Here is a 19,461-nt window from a genome sequence, read left to right on the forward strand (position 1 = left end):
CTCAGGAGAGTCTCTGGAAGCAGATGACCCAGCTAAGCTGAGGCCAGACTCCTGACCAGCAAAATGCATGAGATAAAAATGTGTGTTGTTTGGGGATAATTTGTTACACAGCAATAGATAGCTAATACAGCCATTAATCCTAATTCTAACTGAAACCCTAAGCAAGACTTTCCTCTGCTTTGGCTTCAATCCCCTTGTCCCGTGACTTATCTAAGGTCCTGTCACAGGAGGCCCAGGGCTCCTGACCATCCCTGGAGTGGCCGGGCTCACGAGTCCTTTCACTTGTGACTGCTTAGTACTACTTCTTTTGCTCAGTGTGACTTTATGCTTCTAGATAAGGAGGAGAGGGAGGACCAAGGGTCTTCTTCCCATGCCGGGCACTCAGGGCCCTGCACCTCTGGCTGTAGGGCTGTCCTCTTCTTGGCAGTCAAGCCAGTATGACTCCAGGTCCAGCAAACTCTGGTAGCAACTCTTGCTGCTCGTTAAGATTCCTCCTTGACAAAAGCCTCTTGATGAGAAATGGAGACAGCTAGGCTAACACACGGTCAGGGTCAGCTGGCCATAGAGAGCAAATAGCTTAGCTAAACCAGTGGTTTCCAGCTTTTTTCACTGCTTATGGCATCTGCTGTGGAATGAACTATGTCCATTAAAGGCCATATATTGAAGTCTTTACCTCAGAATGTACCTTATTTGGAAGTAGGGTCATTGCAGATGTAATTAATTAAGGCGAGGTCATACAAGAGTAGGGCGGGCCCCTAATCCAATATGACTGGACTCATGATAAAAAGGGGAAATTTGCTCATTCACAGGGAGAACACCAGGTGTAGATGAAGGCAGAGATTGGGGTGAGGCATCTGTAAGCCAAGAAATGCCAAAGATTGCCAGCAAACCACCAGAAGGTAGGGGCAGCATGGAACAGATTCTAGTAGCCCCTAGAAGGAACCAATCCTGCTAACACCTTGATCTTGGACTTGTAGCTGCCAGAACTGTGAGAGAGAACAAATTTCTATTGTTTAAGCTACCCGGTTTATACTACTTTGTTATGGCAACCTTAGCAAACTCCTACACCATGTGTGCATAACACAGCTTCACACACATCCTCAATATGCAGTACACAAACATATATACACATTCACCCTTATCGTGCATTTGTACATTAAAAAAAAAAATAGAATTTAAAAAATAAAAATACACATAGGAGTTCTAATATTTTCTTCAGGTGGAAGCTTGTGCACCCCACTTCGAAAACCAGTGGTTTCAGGTGGCGGAGTTGGCAGTCATCACTGATTTCCCGTCTCTGGAGTCCCACGGCGCTGTCAGTCTGGAAACCCTAATTCTGATCTTGCTCCTCAGCGCTGTTTTCCCGCTTAACTTGACGCCCGGGCAAGGGCTGTGCTCTGGCAGGGTGTGGGTATGGGAGTGATGTGAGTGTGGGGGGTGGTTCTGCATCCCCGAGGGCCTTGACCACTGGATTGGCATGTGCACTCAGGACCCGCTATGGCCCGAGGAAGCCGTCAGGAGGCGGCTCTCATTCCTTGGATAGTTCTTGTCTTATCCATCCATCAAAAATAAACTCCGGGGGGAGCACAGATGGAGTCATCTTCAGGTCAGAGGCGGGGATGCCTGTCTGTTGTGGGTAGAGGATTTCTGGCCCCTTACCCTTTGCCAGCAAGGTCACGGATGCACATGGTGTCCAGGTAAGCAGAAAAGGGACAGTGGGATGAAGGGAAGGAAGGGTGAAGAGTGGCAGCCAGAGAATGTGTGCACTCATTCCAGAAATCCCATCTGGCCCGGCTCAGCTGCCTAGCTTCCAGGCACAGCTGCTATAAATGCCGGCCCCACAAACAGTGGGGACCGAGGCCTCTGCTGGCCCCTTCCCCACAGCTAGGCCAGCTGACAGACCCCGAAGACTGCAGCTATGGTGGTGAGGAATGCAGGCCTCATGCCCCTAACAGCTGTGGAACCTTGAGCAAGTGGAACCAGCTACATCATTTGCAGGGCCCAGTACAAATGGAAAATTCAGGGCTTCTTATTTACAGTAAGAATTCAAAAACAGTGACAGCCGAGCATTCACCAAGCATTAGCTAGCCCTTCTGAGTATGGACCCCATGCACCTGCAAGGGGCGCACATCCAAGAAGCTGGCCCTTGAACAAAGCGTCTCCCTGGTTCACCCACATGAAGGAGGTAGTCCGGCTTGAAGGCACGGTGCTCCATGTCACCACACAGCTGCCAAACTTTCTCCCTCTCCACTGCCCATTTCGGGAGCCAGGAAGTGGGGCCGGGTGGGAGGCACTGTTCATGTTCCAGGAGGTACCTGTGATGCAAGGAGGTCGAAATTCACCTCTTTGGTCTATGTCATGTGGTTCAGTGATCCCCAACCATTTTGGCACCAGGGACCAGTGCTCCTATGAGAATCTAATGCTTGATGATCTGAGGTGAAACTGAGGCGGTGATGCTAGTGCTGGGGAGTGGCTGCAAATACAGATGAAGTTACGCTTGCTGACATGCTGCTCACCTCCTGCCGTGCAGCTCGGTTCCTAACAGACCACAGACTGGTACCAGTCCATGGCCTGAGGGTTGGGGACCTCTGATCTGGTTGATAGAAGAGTCCCCTAAATAATTTTTCAGGAATTTCTATCCTATGGTATATAAGGGAATGTCAGACGCTCAGAAAGAAGAATCTGAATGACTTCCTAGGACCACTAAGGCCCCAGCCCCACACGAGGCAGAGGTTATGTTCTTGCTTTGGCTTGTCATCTGTGTCAAGCTTATCATCTGTGTCAGTCACCTGTATATGTTTAGTTCTCTTTGTCTACATTTATAGATGAGAACAATATCTTTTCCCTTTTATTTTTTTTAACCTCCAAGGGTTAAGAACACAAATATCAGGTCTAAAAAATAAAAGAACTCTAAATGCATATTATTAATACCAATAATAGTGATGATAAGAATAATCATTAAGATAATTTTGCTTTGATTCAGCCAGGTCCTTGCACAGGTGCTATAAACTTGCCCTTGGCTGCAAAGTCTTCTGGGGAGAACCTTCAGGCCCTGAGATCCCTGCTCTCCAGGTAAGATCCTATCGGAGAGGTTTCCTCTGCCTTTCTGCCAAGTGCACACTGACCTGAGGGAGTCCCGTCCTGAACGCTGAGAGGTGTCATGCTCTGTTTGGACACACAGTGCCACAGTCCCTCTGGCCACTGAGAAGTCTCAGGGTTGGAGAGACAGGAGCAAACTTTATAAGACTCATTAAAAAACGTGTTGGCTCGACTGGAGGCGGGACATGGGCTCTGGGTGCAGAGGAGTCAGCCAGCCTGGCTTGGCCCCACCTGTCTCCGGGCCTCCCAGCTTCCAGTTGCCCACCATCCCCAGCTCCCACAGCAGCCGGCCCCTCCAAAGAGAACGGGCCTCCAAAGTTTTGCAAAAATTCCCTGGAGCCCCTGGAGCCAAACGTGGCCTGTGAACAGCAGGCTTGGCTTCTGCTCCGCTGATCAGAGCGATTAGTACCAGCCACTCCCTGCTAATTGCTGTCCTCAGCAGTGCCAGGGCCTCCCGTCCACTCCTCCCAGAGCCCTCTGCCAGCACACAGCCTCCGACTGTTAACAGTGACAAAAGTTGCATGTCATGGGAATGACAGTGTCCGGGGCTGTGAGGCAGGCTCGCGCCAGTTATTAATCCATTCTCCGCGCTTCGGCAGCTGAGACCCATGGATTCTCGGCTGAGTCGGAGCCAGGCATCCAGCCCTTGCCCCTTACAGGAATGGAATGCCAGGAAGAGCTGCTTCAAAATCATCCTGGGCCAAGTAAGGTGCCTGGCAGGTGATTTATTCTCTGGTTATCTAGGTGAACTGAAGCAAGGGAGAGGAGCTCTCCTGAAACCTCCCGGACACCGCCAGGTGTTTCAGTGGAAAGAACACAGCACCGGGAGCCCAAAGGACTGGGTGGGTCCCTTTCCTGCCCCACTGTCAATTTCCACATCTGTAATGTAGGTTTGATTGTACTGGTCCTGCCTACCTCCCAGGGCTGCTGTGAGGATTAATGGAGGCAATGAGCATCACAGTAATTATGCGAGTGGCTTATTGGGAGCTAAGCCTTTAAATACACCCTCTCCAATCTTTTCTAATCTGTAAAATGGATCCCATCTTAGAGACGAGGAAACTGAGGCCTAGAAAGGTCCAGCTATGATGGCCACAGAGCAGGTAAGGGCACATGGTGCTGTGGGCTCTGCTGTTATGATGCTGAGTTCTTCTTGATGCTGAAATTAACCCCCTCCCATGTGTCCCGCTCAGAGATTCAGGCCAAGCTATCTGTGCCTGTAGGTAGCCATTGCCTGGAGCGGCGGACACCACACCCTAGGGTGGTCCACCCACAGCCCTGCTGAAACCCATGAGGTGGCTTGATGGGAGGACCGTGCGAGGGTAATTAGTGAGGCCATCAGACTGGCTCCTGAGCAGGTCTGGACTGTAGAATATGGAATGGATCACCAGTCTGTGGACAAGGGAGATATGGTAGGCACCAGACAGGGGCTGAGATGCTCTGAGAGTGTGAGGGGAGAAGGATGGTCCTGGAGCTGCCTCCATTCCTGAGGTCTGTCTGTTTCCATCCATAAGCTCCTTACAACATGCGGCATCTGTCTGACTCAAAATTTCACTCTGTGATGATTGTCCAGTTGCCTCTGGGAGAGGACAGACATTCGAACTACTGTGTAAATGACTAACACGAGCAGGTTTAAATGGGGGTGGGGGGCAGTAAGAAGTGGTAGAGGCCAATGGGAATTGGACAGTGGCACAGAAGGGGAGGCAAGAAGACGTATATCTTTTCCAAACTGAAGCACTTCCAAGGATGCTGGTCTCTGGTAAAGCTGGTGCTTGGAGGGCCCTGCCTTGATAATGGCATGACCTCCTGGGTAGCATGGTTTTGGGGAAAGGCAAAGGACTTGAGGTCTAGAAACCCAAATCCAGTGGCTTGGCCATTAAGTATGTGACCTTAGAGAAGTCACCTCTCTGGGCCAGCCATCTCCATATCTACAGAACATGGGCACTGGACTCTATCACCTTGGAGGCCCTTTCCAGTACTAATCCTTCTAATTCTGAGATATCTGTTCAATTCCCTCACTGTCCCTTGTTTCTGGGCCTCCTGGTCAATGTACAGGCAGGAGGAGAAGGGGCAGACCGGCTCCGGGAAGGCCCAGCACAGATGGACTGCCACTTTTAACCTCAGCTGTGCCGCAGAACAGGCCACGGCTGCCCAGGCTCAGGGCCAGCGCTCCGCCCTTTCCGGCGTCCACTGTGGCCTCAGAGCAGCAGCTGGGACTGGCTTCCAGACTAAATATGGGGAGCCCCAGCCCCAGGCTTCTCCCCACCTGCAGGTCCAGGGCCCAAAGCTCTGTGGCCATGGAGGATCATGCTGCTTGCCCTCCAGCCCACCCGAAACGCTGACTCCGAAACTCTGCACATGGGCAAAGGCCAGAAAAAGGTCAGGAGGGAGGGCCAGAGCAACAATGAACTTCCAATGCAATCAAAAAAAAAAAAAAACCACACAAACCCCAGCAGCATAAGGCACTGGCCTGTAACGGAAAACAGGAGCAAGCCTGCTAGCTTAAATGACACAGAAGAAGATCAAGCTGCTAAGTCCCAGAGCAGGTACAAGTTTATTTCCCCGTGTAGAACAACAACAGAAAGTTAAAGGAAAATGATCCTCTCTGAGGCGTTCTCCGGTCCCCTGAGAGGAAATGTCACATCTTAAAAGAAGGCCCGTCTGACCTTAGCCCTCCATCACAAACACACACACACACAATGCACACACGCACGCACGCACACACACACACACAATGCACAAATGCACGCACGCACACACACATAATGCACACATGCACACGCGCGCACACACACACAATGCACACATGCGCGCGCGCACACACACACACACACACAGAACCCACCAACAGCAAACTGTTTATGAAATGTACAGGTCTGACAAGCAGAGCACTGAGTTCTCAGCCTATGTACCAGGTGGAACCCTACCCCGGGGTGACTCAGTATGAACCACTTCTCACACCCCCTCTCCAGCACCACAGAAATGGGTGACACCCACCACACTGTCATAGGTGGAATGTTGTTCCCCCCGAAAAGGTATATTAGAGTCCTCACCCCTGGCACCGGTGAATGTGACCTTATTTGGAAGTAGGGTCTCTGCAGATGTGATCAAGTTAAGGGGAGGTCACACTGGCATAGTAGGGGCCCTACAGCCAACAACTGGTGTCCTTGTAAAAAGGTAGAAGTTCAGACACAGAGACACACACAAGGAGAGAGCCATGTGAAGATGAAGGCGGAGATTGGGGTGATGTCTCTACCAGCCAAGGACTGCAGGCCACCCACCAGATAGGAAGAATCAAGGACGGGTCCTGCCCTAGGGCCTTCAGAGGGAGCGTGGCCCTGCTGACGCCTTGTTTTCAGCCTTCCAGAACTGTGAGAGAATATCTATTGTTCTAAGCCACTCAGGTTCTGGTGATTTGTTACAGCAGCCACAGGAAACTAATACGTACCTATGAAAGGACCTACCACAACCCCTAGCTGTGTGGTCCTGAACACACCCTTTCTCTAGGCCTTGGTTTTCTTTTCTGTAAAATTTTGGAAAGATGGAGAAAGCACAGAGGTGCTGAGGAGTGCAGGAATAGGTGGAGGGGAAAGGTCACCTTGTTAAAGGGTAGGTCAAGTTCATCTTTGCAAGCTTGTATTCTATTTCACTCAAGATGGGGTACAGTAAAAAAAGCAAAGATTCCTGATGAGGTTCATTCACAGAACCGAGGTTTTCCTTGTTTTAGATGTATACCAAAGTAATAAAGGAAGATTGGAGGGGGAGAGGCTGGAGGCAGAAGGAGCAGTGGAGAGAGATCTCTAAGAGGCCAGACCAGCAAAGCTGTGGGCTTCCCCCAGTGTAGAGGCTGGAGGACGAGGACAAGAAGATGCAGCGACAGCGGTGCAGGCAGTGGGAGAACAGGTGAGTGGGAGTGCTCGTGGTGGCGCAGGAAGATGCTGGACAGGCAAGGAGGGTGAGAGGACGGAGGAGAGGCAGGTGTCCCAGGTTTGGACTTGCAGGACTAGTCAGGTGATAGGGAGGTGAACCACAGTGCGGGGTGTGGACAAGAATCATGAGTTGGGGTTAGGAGGGGCCTGAGGTCAAGGTGTCCAGGAGGCTACTGGGTAGGAACTGGACTGGGATCTGAAACCAGGCCTGGTATGGAGAACAGATGTGATAGTCAATGGCACTTAGGTTATGGCCAGGGCCACCAGATGGGCCAAGAGGGACAGGAGGAGAAGGGCTGGGACCAGGACTCCAAGAAACCCCCACCTGTGACAGACCATAGAGAATAAGTCCCTGTGAGAAGATGTGGGGAACAAGGTGAGAATGATGCAGAGACAAGTAGTGTGGAAGCCAAAGGCAGTGAGAGTTGGGGTTTGGGGCTGTGGTCCCTGGTGGGAGAGGCCACCAACAGCACAAAGGCAGAATGGCTGTAGAGTTGACACACAAGAAGGTCCCAGTAAGTTAAGGCTCATGTCACTGCTCCCCAAAAGGCAGTGGGGTCCCTGAAGCGCTGCTCACTTCTGAGCTCATCAAGGACACACATAAATGGTTTCTGAGGAGGGAAAGTAGAAAGAGATGGAATGACCCAAGATTTAACCATAGCTTCCTGTCATCAAACGCACCCATGCCTTTTCGCCAGGGACGTCAGAGACGCTGAGGACGCCCTTCAGTGAAACACAGAGAGGAGACTGGTTACGTTGAAGTATCCTTTCTTCAGATACACTTAGAGCTATATAACTAAGTCAGGCAGAAATCTGGTGAACTATAAAAACATACGTTTAGGATTCTGAAATGCTTTTTTCTTTAGCATAATCCAGATGCTAAACAAAAAACAAAGCTACACTGTCTTAAGTATGTCATATTTTTTTGTGAATAGAACTAGACTTGTAGATATTTGGAGGTAAGAATGATGTAGAAGTTTATCTAGTAACAGCCTCTTATGTTACTGGTGAGAAAAGTCCCTGAAAAGTTGGCTGGCTTGGCCAAAGTCACATCATAAGTTATTTTAAAAAAGGCAAGACTGGAACCCACGCCTCTTACCTCCACTCTGGGCCTTTGTTTCTGCAGCATGCTATGACACAAACCAAATCACGGCCAACCAAATTCAGATTTCATTCAAAACACTGTGATGCTCACGTCGGTAGTTTGGGAGATTCAATTATAATAAAGACTGTACCACTCAATGGCGTTTTGGATATTGTTTCCAAAATTGGTTCAATTCAGTTTTATAACAGTCACAGCAGCCATACAGAGTAGTGTGGGCTGTGTGGATTGTGGAGGTTGTGCAGCTGTGCCCTGAACAGTGGTGCCTGAATGGGGTCCTAGAAATGGCTGAAACTCCGCAGCCCTACACTTAAGAACGAAGCTGTGTCTGCCAAGGAAGGGGCACCTTTCCCAGCGCGCCAAAAGATCACTTTGGAGATGGGCCAGTGGTGGCCTAGTACCACTTTGGAGTTAATTTAATTTGTTCCAAGCTTCCAAGTCTAAGCAGGGATAAGTATTTTTTTTAAATTGGAAATCAAAGCCTTAACCTATGAAGTAAGACCTCTAACTAAAATGAAAGAAGAAGATAAATACATCAATAGAAAAATGGGCAAAGAGCATGAAAAATAAATTTCCAAAGAAATATAAACCTATAAATTTCCAAAAAAAAAATCTTCCAGTTCACCAGTAATCAAAGAAATGCAAAAGAAAATGAGACACAATTTTATACGCATCACATTTGTGCAATCTATCTTTTCTAGGGCGATTTGGCTCGAGTGTTAAAATCCTTAAACACATACATAACTTAGAAATCGAGAAAATCAACCAAGAAAATAACCAAAGATGTTTCTGACAATTCACCTATACGAGTGTCTAAAGGAAAAATAAGAGCATAGGCCACAACCCATAGGACAGGCATCCTCCTTCACGCCCAAGTTCTGAGTCGACGTAAGTAACAAACACGACACGCACGTGAGAGTTCACTTAAAAGGCAAAACCACGTGCAGGTTATTTTTCTTTTTTCCTAACTCAGTTATAAAGTCATGAAACTGAGGCAGGAAAAGAAAGCATGGGAAACAGAAAGGGAGCGTCATGGACCAGCAGGAGTTCTCAGCCGCTGGGTCATCTGCTCGAATGTTCTAAGCCAATTCTGTTCCTTGGAAATGGGAATGACAGCCAATGCCCCTTAGCAAAGTCCCTGGGAGCCTCTCAAAGCTGAAGGTGATTGCATCCCTTGCATGTTCCACCCCTACAAGGGATGAGACAAAAATCCCACAGCTTCATGTCTTAGATGTATGGACTCTTCAAAGTGAGCCTTTTGAGGGTTGGCTGCCAGTCAAGTCTTCAGGGGAGCCAGTGCTGGCGTCCTTCCCAGCAGGTCATCCTGCGGGTGAGGGTGGTGGGGATGTCCAGGCTGTATTCCCAGGCCCCACCTCAACCTCACAGATGGGTCCTCTGATGGGCTCCAGCAATGCTCCATATTGGCACTCCTCAAACTCTCCCCAAGACTGTGTTATCCGTGGGGAGCCAGGGCTGGGACTGAGCTTTCTATAAGGTAATATTTTTTTATCTTCAACTTCCAAATGATTTTTGTTCTGCTCTCTATGAAATATCTCTGTTTCAAAAAGAAGACCAACTTTCCTATATAGTCTTCAAATGCTGCTGACACTCTAGATAGATGCACCATTGTCATTCTGCATCTTGGTCTGGCCCTGGCATGTGAAGATGTTTCGGGTTAGAGAAATTTGGCAAGAAGTCAGTCCTGCTGCTGCCTGAGCCCTGCCCCATGCACAGGGCCCACCCTTCCAAGGGGAATTGCAGAGAATATAAGACATACACATGGCACAAACAGGAGAGATAGTCTCCATTCGCCAAACAGGTGTCTCTGTCCTTATCAGCATTTCTAAGACACTTTTAGAACTTTTAGCGGTGACCTTCTGGGACGATAGAAATGATCATTATTTTGATCTGGGCAATGGTTACACAGGTAAAATCAGTTGTCAAAATCCCTTAGTCTGTGTATGTAATATTCAAGGATGATACCTACATGTAAATTATACATCTGTAAAGTACCATTAATACTAAGATGGAAGAAACATTAGTGGCTACAGGAAGCATTGGTCTGCAGACGAAATGGTCCAGGGTCAGGTTCTGGTCTTGGAGACTGGTAGAGATAAGGGAGCTGAGAGAGAGCCCAGGGGTAGCTCTGTGGGGTTGAATGAGGTCTGTACTGAAAATCACAAGGGTGGGGTCAGGTTTCTACCCCATGTGGAAGCACCTGGGCAAGTCCCTCTATGGGCTTGTTTCTTTATCTATAAATTGAAGAGATGGTCTAGGTCTGTGGTTCCCAGCAAAAGAACTCATGAAAAATACAGATTCCTGGGCTCTGTGTTACCTCCTGTGTTATCACACGCAGTGTGAGTTTGGGGAATAGGAATCTGCACTTTGACAAGTTCCTTGGGTGATGCTAGTGTTCTTTAGGGTCCTGGACCAACATTTGGTGACTGTGGACCATGTGTTTACCAAGGTTCTGACCTCCAGTGGTAACAGTCCTGGTTCTTTGTAGAAAGAACAGCAACATACAGCCAACGGAGGGAAGTAAATAAATAGGATGATCACAGCTGGGTGACACAGAAAGGCTTCCCATCTTACACTGTCTCCAATCAGGAGCCTAAACCCAGACTTTAAATCTCAATGGTGTATGTGCTGCTCAAAGATATCCATCTAAGAAAGTGAGTGAGGGTCAAGAACCAGCTCACAGTCCATCTGTCAAAGCATGTGCCCCAATGCAAGGCTGTAACCACTGGAGGAGGGGAGAGGGGATGCCGAGATAAGGGATGCCTTCTCCTAATTCTGACAAAGGCGCCTTATAGGTTAAGCAGAGGCTCAGTCTGTAGAAAGACCAGGGTCAGGAAACGTTCACGTTTTTTCAAGAGAGCACATTGTCAGCCCTGGCTCTCTAAAAACAAGAGAAGTGAACTGATATTCAAGGCACCACCTGTCCTGCCTCTTTCCGTCGATCCCCAACTTCGTCCCAGCACTCCTTGTCATTTGCCCTTCCCCAGACATTACATGCCTTCTGTCCTTCCACGCTTTGGTGAAGCTGTTCCCGCCACCTAACTTCTCACTGGTTAACTACACAGTCGTTGGCACCTTCTGCCACCTCCTTAGTCGGAATTAATCCTCCTGCTAAGCTCGTGTCCCTAGCTCAGAAGATGGGGCAGTGAATGAGACAGGCATGTCACAGGTCCTCGCAGACCTTATGATCTTCTTTGAACACAATTGAAACACTAATTACAATAAAGCATGAGTAAGGAGAGTTTATAGTAGGAGGTGGGGCACGCTGTCTGTTAATTACAAAACTAGTACACCGTTGTCTAAAAATAGTCCCGTTCCCTCCCCTGCCAATCCACAAATCTAAGAATAACGCGACCTGAACTCAAGCTCCCCTAGGTTGGTGTACTCTCATCCCTATGATACGTAAACACTTCGCACTCTAAGAGCATTAAGGTACCAGGCACTCATTAACATTTTCTGGAGCAACGAATCCCACAGACTTCCAGTTGGACAGGACATCCTCTTTTCTCTGGTCCACCTCTGTCCTTCCTCACCCTTAGGGAGGCCTAAGACGCTCTCAGGGCCAGTGCTCAGAGAGCACTGCTGGTCCTTCCCAGCCAGGGCTGAGAAATTTCCCCAGGGGTGGGGCGGGGTTGGGGGTGGGGTGTCACACAGTGGGCGCAGCTGGGGCTCTGCTCCTCTAGTCCCGCCGCCCGGCTGCCCCCATGAAGGTCAGCATTTCCTCCCTGGCACTTTCCTCTCTCTTCTCTTAGCCACCATCACAGACCTGGCATGGAAAGGCAGTGAGAGGCAAGGCCCTAGGCATATTGGAGGTGCTGACCTACCCTTGTTCGGCTCTAAAATGGCACAATCAATGCAATTCAGCAGACAGTGACTACTAGCCTGCTCTTTGAGAGAAGGTGGAGCAGAGTGACCGACCGTGGAGTCTGGAGCCATGAGACGGGTTTGAGTCCGGGCTCTGCCTCTTACTAGATGTGTCACTTCAGGCAAATTGCCTAATTCTGTAAGCCCCAGATTCTTCATCTATAAAATGAGGCCAACCCCATGGGATTGCTGTAAGGACAAAACTTAGTTGGTAAAATGCTTAGCACATAGCAACAGCTCAAATGATCGTATTACCACCACTAGTATTAGTACTCCAAATGATCCTATTATTACCACCATGAGTACTCATCCTCCCACCCCCACCATCACTACCACTGCTACTGTTTATTAACCTGCTAGATGAGAAGTCACGAGGTAAACAGACTGTCCCTGCGCCAGAAGCACACAGCGCACAGCAGGCAGGTCAGTGTGACCCAGTGTGTCTCGGAAGCTCTCTGGCACAGAGAGAACACTGAGGCAGGAGGGCAGCCTTGTCTGCTGGGAGGCCTCGTCTGCTGGAGGCCCCCAGGGGACCACGCAGGATCAACACCATCCCCCTAAGCCGGGCATTAGGCCCTGAAGAATCTTCCTCAAAGGTCTTTCAGTCTCACCCCTTCCTCTTCACGCTGGTATGTTTTTACACCACCCACAGAGCCTTCCCCTCCCTGCAGCACCAGCTACCGGGCCCCCCAAGGCCAGCTCCTGATGGGATTTCCTATTTTTACCACGCCTCTGCCCCTGGTTTCCAGGACTTGTCCTCAAACAGCTCTATGAAGCCATCAGTTTATCTCTGTAAAGTCTTATCATGGTTTCCCATTGGGCAGAGGGCACAGGCTCCACCTCACATTCGGAGGGGCCCCACCCCACACACCCCAGCCCCAACTCCTGCTTCTTGGGACCCACGTTTCATTCCGGCACCTCTCCTTCACAGCCTTTCAGATGCCAAATCACATAGGAAGTCGCCCCGGAAGAAGAACAGTGACACCCTCTCCCTCTTAAAAGGGTCCCCTCCACCCAACTCCAAAAGCCCCCACCCTGCTGCACCCCTCAGACGCAGGGCCTTCCCTGCTTTGGCCCACGCTGACCTCCAATTTCCCTAAAAGTCTCCAGTACGCATTTCCAAACTTTGCCCTCTGCCACTTAGTCATACCTTTCCCTGTGTGGAGCCTTAACCTCTTCCTGTCTGCAACCTTTCCTCCCGGGGAAAGGTGATAACACCTTCCTGGAACCAGGTACATATCTAGGGCTCAATGAACACTTGAGGATGGATACCGGCTCTAGCTTTCAAGCCCTCCACAAGCAACAAGAAAGACATGAGATAAAGTTGTCGCTGACTGCTTGACCCCAGGTAGCACACCAGCCAGTTGCTCTGCTCCATTTTTGCCAACAGAGAAAGCTCCCCTCCCCTGGCCACCCTCTTTATTCCCCCAGTCTGCTTCTCTCAGAGTAAGTGCCAGCAGTCAGAGAAATGGTAGAAAGTCTGCAGCAATCCGGAGAGGAGAGGGGAACCTTCAGATCTAACCCAAGCATGGGCAGCAGAAAAGAAATGGGAAGAAAATGTCTTAGAACATGGAGATAAGAGGGGGGCAGGTCCAAACTAAAGCCCTAAAACCTAAGGTAGTGGCAAGAATTATTTTTGAAAACGCAAGCAGTTACATGTAATTTTGGATGCAGGGCTGGTAAGTTACATAATTCACACAGGATTTTTATAAAACAATTGAAATTCAGTGATCAGCTGTGGTATTTGTGAGAACAGTATTGCCATCTCACCTTCTTTCCCTGTGAAATGGGAAATTTATAAAAATAAATATTAGAGAGCTGATGCTGGCATGACGTTTAAGCGGGAATGTGTCATGACATGGCAAAATCATGCAAACCGTTGGTAAATGAAGTCAGTTTTAAGACAGGACTACAGAAAGATCTCATTTCTGGAGCAACACAAGAGGGTGTCTTACTTAGATGAGCAAGGCTTGGATGCTTCCAGCAAGTGGGGTAGTTGCTATCCAATCCCCGCATGAACCTTCATACTGCTGAAGACCTCCTGGGGGACCTGTCCACCAGTGAGGTTCAGGCCAGACCTCTGATACTCAGGGGGTCAGGAAGGAGCAGACAGAGAAACCAGCCCACAGGGCAGGAGAGCAGAAACCCTAAGAAAGGTGTCGCCATGATGAGAGAAGCAGGCCAGCGTACCCTGGGGCAGACAGGACCTGGGTGTATCCAGGAAGAGTATCCATGGCCAGTTCCTGAGAATAAAAGCCACAGCCAGAATGTCCCTGAAGAGTGGGTCAAGATTGAAAACACAGTTTTCTAAATAGCAGTGAGTTGCTTCTGCCAAGGGGTCAGGGGGCCCCAAAGTTTTAAAGATTGGGCCCGATTTCAGGGCACACAGAAGGTCATTGGTATAAGGTGCGATGGAACTGCAGGTCTCGAGCCTGTTACTGTTGAAGGCCAGTGGTCTACACAGGGCACCTGAGAGTGAGAATTTCTCAGCAGCCTCCATCTCCATCTTGTGGCTCTAAAATTTAATGAACAAACATCACAATTTAGACAGATATATCCCAGGATATTTCTGTCTCTCTGCTCTAACTCTTGCTCACTAGGTCAGGGATGTGTCATTGGCATCCTGAGACCCCCACATAAAAACCACAAAGGCACCCTAGCAAGCATTCTGCCAGGGACAATAGGCAGGGTAACCTCAGACTCCGGCTGTCTGGTAAACCTAAAATTTAATGAACAAACATCACAATTTAGATGTTTGCTCTAACTCTTGCTCACTAGGTCAGGAATGCGTCATTGGCATCCTGAGACCCCCACATAGAAACCACAAAGGCACCCCAGCAAGCATTCTGCCAGGGACAACAGGCAGGGTAACCTCAGACTCCGGCTGTCTGGTAAACTTGCCACCCCTTGGATGATGGGCTAAATTATGACTTTATAATGATACGAACCTATAGTATGGCCAACAGACAGGGGTTAGGCAACCAGCCTTTTCCTTTCTCAGTAGATGGACAAAGAAAAAGATGGACAGACAGACAGACAGATGGATGAATGGATGGATGGAGGGGTAGATGGATGGACTAATGGATGGACTACCACTTTAGTGAGCCATTTGTCAGCCAGATGCCTGTAGAAGCTTCCATTTAATTTTTCAGTCAGTGAACATTGTTCAGAAAGACAAAGGACTCCAAGAGGGTCGTGCCTGGGAAAGCTGACACCTGGCTTGGGAGCCAGGAATACAGGCATGAAAAGACAGTATGTTAATGTGAGGTTTGGGGTCACATGCAGCTCTTCCTTCATGCCCTTCCCCTGAAGGAGCTGAATTCGCCCATCTAGGGAGACAAATGAACACATAAAGAGGCCTGAGTAAGCACAGGTCCAGCTGAGAAGGAATCCTGGGAGTTAGGGATAAGGCCCTGGGCCGCAATGAGGCCTCCCTTAAGCAGCAGAGGTGCCCGTTACCTCAGGGCGAGCTGGCAGGTGCGTGTGAGAGAGAGCGGGAAAAAGGACAGCTGGAGGGAGGTGGGGGGAGGGGAGAGAAAGGGCCAATAGTTATTTTTGAGTAGGAAAAGGCATGACAAACAAACAAAAAAAAGAATTCAATAGGGAAGAATAGTGCTGAGACAATTGGACATCCACATATCAAAGAGTGAACCTGGACCTGTACAGGACTGTTTATTCCCGATGTGGTTTTTGGCACTACCTGCCTCACGCCATCATTCCCTGATCCTGAGGCTGGGACACACATCAGACTCCGCTTTACCCAAACTCCCTGTCTCACGTGGAGGAGGCAGCATTTTTCTAGTCAATTCTTGTTGCAGTTTTCTCCTCGCATCTCTAACCTCAAGTTCCCAAGAGTCAGTCTGAGTCCCCCGGGGCAGCTGTCATGCTCAGTATCACACAAAAGAAACCGGGACCCTGGGCAGACCCGTCTCCTCCTCGGTCAACATAGGGAAACAGAAGCCATGAGAAGGAACTGAGGCTGTGCCTGCCTCTGACCTCTGACTTCTGCACCTCGCAGGTGTAACTCAGATCAGATTCGCCTTTGGGGGGCATTCTCCGAACTGGTACGACAATTTCCCTTCAGCGATCCCCCTAAAACACTTTCCTGGAGTCTCCGTATGCGCCTTCGCTGTTGTGGCCTGCAATACAACGTGCTCTAAGGATCACACATGCCACCTAAGCGGCTCTCGAGGTTTTAAGAATAATTAGCAATTTCAAGCTTTTAGAATATTATCCCCTCTGTGGAGAAAACCAGAAAACAAAACCACACCAAAGACAAACTCTGAAATCCCCAAACCCCAAGCTTATAAAGTAGAACAGGGAATTAAGAGTCTAAATAAAAGGATTTGAAAAGGTACATCTGAGCAGACCAAATCCTACCTATGTCCTTTTCTTCTGTTTTCTTTGTGCCACACCCAGATGTGTACTTGGCCTCTGCAGGACCAGGTTTCATCGGGTTTTACTGGAGACTTAGTGTCAGCGATTAAACGGTTATGCCTCCGCTGGCGCGGTGAATCTGGAAAAGAGAAGAGGTAGCTTTTTGCCTACTTATTCTGGTGTTTGTGTTGGCTGAAGTAGAGAACCGCAGAGAAAGGGGACTTGGAAAGTTAGGAGAGTGGCGACTGAGGCCTGAATGAGGATGCCGGCGAGATGCTGGGAGGATGGGCAAATGTCCTCAGCTCCACAGAAAGGCCCCTTCCAGGAAAGGGCCCAATACCCTCCATGATGACTACAAAATGCTTGTCTTTTTGGCTTCCCAGTAAAAATGACCAGGCCAGAGGAGAAGGGAAAACACCGTGCAGCATGAACTGCTTCTCTCCTGACTAGTGGCTGGCCTGGCAAAGCCCCAAAGGCCACATGTTTGCCCTTCCAAAGGTCAGCACTACCCTGGGCAGCCTGGGCACAAGTGACCGCACACCCACAGCTGCCAGAAGTCAGGCCCACCCCTCGGCATACTCTCACAGCCAGGCAAGTGGGCAGACCCAGGCGCCCTGAGTGCAGGCACAGCTGGCCAAGGTCACAGGGGGACAATCCATAAGCCTAGTTGTTCTTCAGTGAGTTCCCTCTGAGGCCAACTGTTCCACAAGGAATGTTTCTCCAGCTCAGGGCCCACCTGGTGTGCCCTGGGCCCTCTACAAATGTTTGTTGTTGGCTCCCCAGGGTAAAAAAAAGCAAGATTGGGACTGGGCAAAGCACTCTCATTTACTAAGCCTTAATCCAGGCAAAGCCCTGACTAGTTTATTTTGGAAAGAGAAGACCACATAAATGCTGGCGTCTTTTATTTACTCCAGATAACCAAGACGTGGGGCTGGGGCCACAGCCCAGCACAGAGGTGTGCTCAGAGCAGACTTTCTAAAAACGCAGGCCACACAGGGAGTATTTGTGACAGACCTGGACTGGGGCAAAGAACGTCTGTCCTGAGAGAGTAGAGACAGACCAGGAGGCTGGGCTGTCCTTGGGGGGCTGGAGGGGATCTTGGGGGAGGCACACGGATAAATCAGATGTGCTGCTGACTGCTTGCTGGGTTGGAGTTTCTCACACCAGAATTCTCAGTTCTTCTCACAGTGCATTGCTGTAATCCAATGGCATCATTTTTAAACAACCCCCTTCCCGAAGGCAAAAGAAAAGTGAAAATTAATCTAATTAAAGTCGACAGTGTTCACAGTAAGGAAAATTCTGGTATTTTGCCAAGAGTCTTTCTCCCCAGCCAGCTTTGTGGGTAAAGGGCACAGGGTTTGGAGCCTGGCGGGCCCAAGCTGGAGTTCTGGCTGTCACTCAGCTATGTCACTCACTGTGGGGGACATGTGCCAAAGGGGCAAAAGTGTCACTTGTCTTATAGAACTGCTACAAGGGTATGAGAAAAAATGTAAGGGCTGCAAAGTCCCTGGTGAGTATTAAACATTCAGCAAGTTGGCCCTTCATGCCTCCCAGACTCGAGACCTACTTGCTGACCCAACTGAGGCCTGCGTAAGCACCTCAGGAGGAGCTGTGACCTACCTCTGTGCACCCCAAGAGTCCTGGTAGAAGTGTCTGGAGGTGGGGGCTTCTGGGAAGGAGGCTCCAAAAATCCTGCCACACCCAGCTGCTAACCTCTTTCATAGCTATTACTGTCTTATCTCATCTGGACCTGGCAGCAGCCCTGTGAGTAGACAGTGACTGGTTGGTATCCTATTATCCCCATTTTAGAGATTCAGAGAGGGAATGAGTATCGGACTAGGTCTCACAGGAAGTTACCCCGAGAGCTGGGTCTCAGCCACTCCAGTGCTCTGACAGCTATTATTTATCAAGTATCCAGATATTCTACCACACTCCCTATAGGGATGGGGTAGTGTCCATACCTCCCAGCATGTGACTGGTTGTTCAGAAGTGCAGCAGAAGTGACACTATGCCCGTTCTAGACCTAAGTCTGAAGAAGGCCTGGCAGCTTTTGCCTTTGTGTTCTGAGGGAAGCCAGCCGCCTTGAAATAAGGCCAAGTCCACTGAGAGAACCGTGTTACAGGAAGCCCAAGCTAACTACACAGAGGAGAACAGAGGATCCCAGGAAAATTCTCTCTCTCTTAATGGTTCTCTTTCTCTGAAGAACCTGCCTAATCCAGGCTCCTTGAGGCCAGGAACCAAATATGATTTGTCTTTGATCCCTCGGTCTGCAGTGGTGTCCTGGAAACCACCCAAATGTACAGAAGTAGGAGATGGGTGAATAAACTAGCACATAGCCATGCAATAGAATATAATACTCTTTAAAAAAACACACAAAGAGGCTTACTATATGCTGATAGATATGAGATCTACAGAATATTCTGTTAGGCAAAAGGAGCAAGGTACAGAATAGCATTTTTAGTATAATCCCTTTGATATAAGAAAGGGAAAAATTAGAATGTAGTCCTTTAATGCATGAAGAATACTGAAAGGAGAAACAAAATATAATTGAAAGTACTACTTATTGTGGTTATGCTTTTAAAAAAGAGTTCTTACCTTTTACAGATACCTACTGAATTAATTATGAGTGAAATAATATGGTGTCTGGGATTTGCTTCAAATAATCCATGGATAGGGAAATGGGTTGCAGAAGAGAACCGAGCTTGGCCATGAGATGATAACTGAAGAAGCTGGGTGGTAGGTACACAATGATTCATCATATTATTCTGTCTACTTTGATATCTTTTGGAATTTCCAATAATAAAAAGTTTTTTAAAATTGTCACCTCAAAGGAAGGAGCAGGACATGAAGGAAGAGGGTGGTTGGGGACAGATTGAAAACACCACCGCCATACTTCACAGATCATCTTTTTTTTCCTTTCTTTTAATTATGAAGATGAAATTTACATAACATGAAATTAACCATTTTAGGCATTTTAAAGAGTACAATTCAGTGGTATTTAGTCCATTCACACAGCTGTGTAACCACCGACTCGGTCTAGTTCTAAAACATTCTCATCACCCCAAAAGTAAACCC

General features: G+C 48.8%; 1 protein-coding gene across 7 annotated transcripts in view; it reads right to left on the minus strand.

Moving 5' to 3' along the window:
* CTIF (cap binding complex dependent translation initiation factor) overlaps window positions 1-19,461 on the minus strand; it is a 249,010-nt gene that overhangs the window by 205,243 nt on the left and 24,306 nt on the right. For 6 of the 7 annotated variants that reach the window (XM_006919919.3, XM_015595789.2, XM_006919917.3 and 3 more), the window contains one exon: window positions 16,390-16,525. The exons of the other annotated variant lie outside the window; for it this stretch is intronic. The gene's annotated coding sequence lies outside the window, so the exon portion shown is untranslated. The remainder of the gene's footprint in view (window positions 1-16,389; window positions 16,526-19,461) is intronic. 7 annotated transcript variants of the gene reach the window in all.

This window comes from Pteropus alecto, unplaced genomic scaffold (genome assembly GCF_000325575.1).
Source record: "Pteropus alecto unplaced genomic scaffold, ASM32557v1 scaffold146, whole genome shotgun sequence".
NCBI classification, from domain to species: Eukaryota; Metazoa; Chordata; class Mammalia; order Chiroptera; family Pteropodidae; genus Pteropus; species Pteropus alecto.